Here is a 4,384-nt window from a genome sequence, read left to right on the forward strand (position 1 = left end):
TATATATAGTACAAGTATAGTACAATTCAAATGAGGATAAATAGGTTGTAGGTATTAAGTACTCTAGGGAAGTTCATGACAAACTGTAATTATAGCATTTTGGTAATAAATTATAGTTGTATTGCATTATAGTATTATGCTTGCAGATTTTCTATTTTAAATATTTTTTAATATATTTTATATATTTTAAATGCATTTTAAGAACCACACAAACCATTAAAAGCTAAAATAATGATTAAATAATTATTTAAAATTATATATATAAAAAAAAGATGGTTAACAATGATTACCAAAACAATAAATAAGGCAATAAAGTTTACATTAACTTTTATTTTTACAGTATTTACTAATCTAGATTAATTAAGAAAATAATTTTGCTCATTAATTCATTACATTAACTAATATATACAATTTAAGGATGTTAGAATGTTGCTTTATATGTAGAAATTATCATTAACCAAGATTAATAAATGCTATAAAGTATTGTGTATTGTTATTTCATGTTACTTTTTGCTCATTGTAAAGTTAAATTCAATCAATTTTAACCTAAAGTCTCGTTATATGTGAACTAGTCAAATACAAATGGATTTCTGACCATGGGTGCAGAAAAAGGCATATAGAACAGTTTAGAAAAAAAGTGTCTGATGACTGAAGCAAATTGATCTGTTCAATAAAGGGGTTTCTTCGTATCAGCAAGCTTTTTTCTTTCACTTTTTTCTCCTTTCAATTGCTGACCAGTGGAAAAAGATAAATGCACCCAATTCAGCCTCTAGCTCTCTATCCGGAGCTTTGTAATAGCTTCTTTCCTAGGGAGGCAAGATTCCAATTCAACGTATCATGTTATATGAATGAGATTCCAATAAATGCCAATATTTATGCACATATATTTTCAGCCCACATTGGGCTCATTGTTGCTCCTATTGAAGCTCGGATGGAAGCAGCTGCAACAGACATATTCAACAGATGTGTCAAGGTCTGCGCACATAAATGGATGTAAACATAGCCATAGACGTATACAGCACAGCAGCTCCATATTAACAACACACCAAAAAACATTAATGCTTCTGAATACTGGCGTCTCTGATTAGATCCTTCCCTACAGACACACCGCATACAGGCCATTCAAAGCAACTGTGCTTCAAAATATGGGAACAAGCACATACATATTTCCTTATAATAGAGAAACTGCATCTTAAGAGTGCTGGAAGGAACATAAGAGGTGGGCAGAAACGGCCTGAGGCATTTGAGATCCCCATGTGGTCTTGGAAGGAGGGTCGAGTCTGAAGGACACTTTCTCTGTGTTTGAGGGTGCTAATTCAATCAGGACGTCAGTCTCCTGGTGTCCGCCTTCCTCAGTGATCTGCCTGTAATTGAGTTCCTGATCAGCTATCCATCAATAATTTATTTGATCCACAAATACAGTGACAACACAGCGGCCTGAGAGGAGACGGGATCCATTTTGGCACAGCGCAGAATCTATTAGTGCTCCCAGAACTGTTCATCAGCTCCCTTAAGTGCCATCACAGGGTTACAGTCCAGTTCTTCAAAGCTACTGTCCTAAGCTCAGACAACTGGGAAAAATATCTTAGTCATTAACTAGCACGGTCTCTATTTAGAAAAATGTTTCATTGCCATGTTGGCTGGAGGTAAGCAATAAATTGATTGCTTAAAATCTTTAGTAAATGTCTTGAAGTACTAATATGTTTGTTTGATAATGAATTTCTTGGGTTTTAAATGGGATCTTGAAATCCGAAACCACATTGATAATCGCTGAGTTTTAAAAACCCGACAATAAACAAAGTGATATAATGTAAAAATAAATATTTAAGAGTAAAATCAAATACAATTCTGAAATTCATTTAAAATAAAATAAAATAAAATAAAATTGTAAGTGCAAAATTTGGGAGTAAAATCAAATATTACAAAACTTTGTATTTACATATAATGTACAATTAATTGATCATTTTTAAATGAAAAAAAAAAATTAATTGTACATATAATGTACAATTAATTTATCATTTTTAAATGAAAAAAAAAAAATTGTAAGAATAAAATTGAAGTAAAATATGATACTACAACATTCTGAATTTATATAAACAAAATAAAAAATAAAAGTACATAAAATAAGAGTAAGAGCAAAATTTAGGAGTAAAATCAAATACTACAAAATTGTACAATTCATTTCAATAAAATAAAGAGTAAAAGCATAATTTAGCAGTAAAATCAAATACTAAAAAAATCTGAATTCAATTAAAATAAAATAAATTTACAAAAATAAAATAATAAAATAAGAGCAAAACTTAAGAGTAAAATCAAATTCTACAACATTTAAAACTTCATATAAAATAAAATAAAATATTACTTTGTATTCACGTATAATGTACAATTCATTTATCATTTTAAAATACAAAATAACAAAAAAAGATTTTTATTTTTATAACAAAATTTAAGTAAAATCAAACACTGCAACATTCTGAATTTATATAAAATAAAATAAATAATAAAAATAATATTAAAATATACATAAAATAAGAGTAAGAGCAAAATTTAAGAGTAAAATCAAATACTAAAAAATTCGGAATTCTATTAAAATAAAATAAATATACAAATTTAAGAGTAAAATCAAATACTACAACATTTAAAAATGATTTAAAATAAAATAAAAGATATAAGTATATAATATTTCTACTGATTCTGTACATAAAATCTAAGCAAATATTAAGCCAAGGTTATCTTCACCAGTAGGACATCAATGTAAAGCTTTGGTGATCAGACTAGAAATCTACTGTGAGGCCTTGTGAGTCCAATATTATGAGACAGGCTGATACATTGTCAAATTATCTACAATCAATATAGCAATCCCTCAAGCAATTGCATTACTCACAATGGCACATTAGCTCATATAAAAAGACCAGTCTTTTACCATACAACACTGACATACGTCTCCCACTCTTTTTTCAGCGACGTAGGCACCAATTAATGCTGTTTTCTTACACATGACAATGCTGTTTTCGAGGTTAAACTGCACAACTGTCTGAATGATTTTCAATTATGCACAGCAAACCCTCCTCCCCTATTACAGACACACAGAATTTTGAATCATCTGTCACTATTCTGTGATTACCAATGCGTGCATACACTGCAACACAGATTGATAGCAGGACTTACATGTGCAATATGCATTTACAATGCATTTGCATATGGAACACGATTAGATCCTGCAGCAGTCCACCTGTAGGGCTGTTCTACATAAGGGCTTGTTATGATCTATAGCCATTTGCTTCGTCCCTTTATCCTTCAGTCACATGAATTAATAGTAAATTTAAGCCTCCATTACATGACCGACTCTATGGCACATATGTGCTACACTGCAAACATTATAAGAGCCATTACAGGAACATTAATTAAACTGTGAAAGTGACTTTAGAGAATGAAATGAGGTAAAGGACAGACTACAGAGCAGTCAGAGGACAGGAGAAGGTTCTTACTGCAAGCATACGTTGTGAATATGACAGTAAAGAGAAAATGTCTATTGATTCTGTGTCAGTGTTGAGGTGCAAATTCATTAGCACTAGATTCTGCACAACAAGGTGCTTCCTGGCATCGGCCTTGTCTCAAATAATATCACAGTAAGTGCTTTTTAAAATGAATGAAAGTTTACACAACTCGAGAAATACTGGGAAAATACTGTTTACATATGTTGAAGCTCAAACAGACATACCGTGTTTGAGAACAGCTTGTGGCATTTCTTGATTCCATTAACCCTTCTTCTGCCAATAATTCTGTGCCTTCTTCCTTCCTGTCAAATGCAAAAGAGGCAAAAAATTATGGCATATTCAAAGTATGTAAAGGAAGTTTGCCCAAAATGAAAATTTTAGCTTGTTTATGTACTCTCATGATATTCCAAATAATTGTCAATGTTTTTTTTTTTTCTGTGGAAAACATAAAAATACAGTAATGTTCAAAAAAACTAAGGTCAGTAAGATAAAAAAAAAAAGGAATTAATGTTCTTTTGAGCATTTTATTCAAGGAATAAAAAAAAAAAAAATCACCATTTCCACAAAAATATTCAACATTGATAACAAGAAATGTTTCTTGAGCACCAAATCGGCATATTAGAATGATATCTGAAGGATCATGCGACACTGAAGCTTTGTCATCACACAAATAAATGACATTTTAAAGTATATTAAAATAGAAAATGTAGTATTTAAAATTGTAATAACATTTATTTATGTTTTCGATTAAATAAACAGCCTTTACACAGAAAGGTATTGAAAAAATCGAATTAAATTAAAAAAAAAAAATTCTTACAATTGGAATGAAGCTCTACTATAGCATTGAGGAACTAAAATTAAATCTTTTTGGGGTTTTTGACAGCCAA

General features: G+C 30.3%; 1 protein-coding gene across 1 annotated transcript in view; it reads right to left on the reverse strand.

The window, feature by feature from the left end:
- Positions 1–3,758, reverse strand: part of LOC107687555 (putative fidgetin-like protein 2) — a 23,380-nt gene extending 19,622 nt beyond the window's left edge. The window contains exon 1 of the mRNA XM_016484933.1: positions 3,722–3,758. The gene's annotated coding sequence lies outside the window, so the exon portion shown is untranslated. The remainder of the gene's footprint in view (positions 1–3,721) is intronic.
- Positions 3,759–4,384: the final 626 nt, after the last annotated feature.

The sequence above is a fragment of the Sinocyclocheilus anshuiensis genome, unplaced genomic scaffold (genome assembly GCF_001515605.1).
Source record: "Sinocyclocheilus anshuiensis isolate Anshui unplaced genomic scaffold, SAMN03320099.WGS_v1.1 scaffold870, whole genome shotgun sequence".
NCBI classification, from domain to species: Eukaryota; Metazoa; Chordata; class Actinopteri; order Cypriniformes; family Cyprinidae; genus Sinocyclocheilus; species Sinocyclocheilus anshuiensis.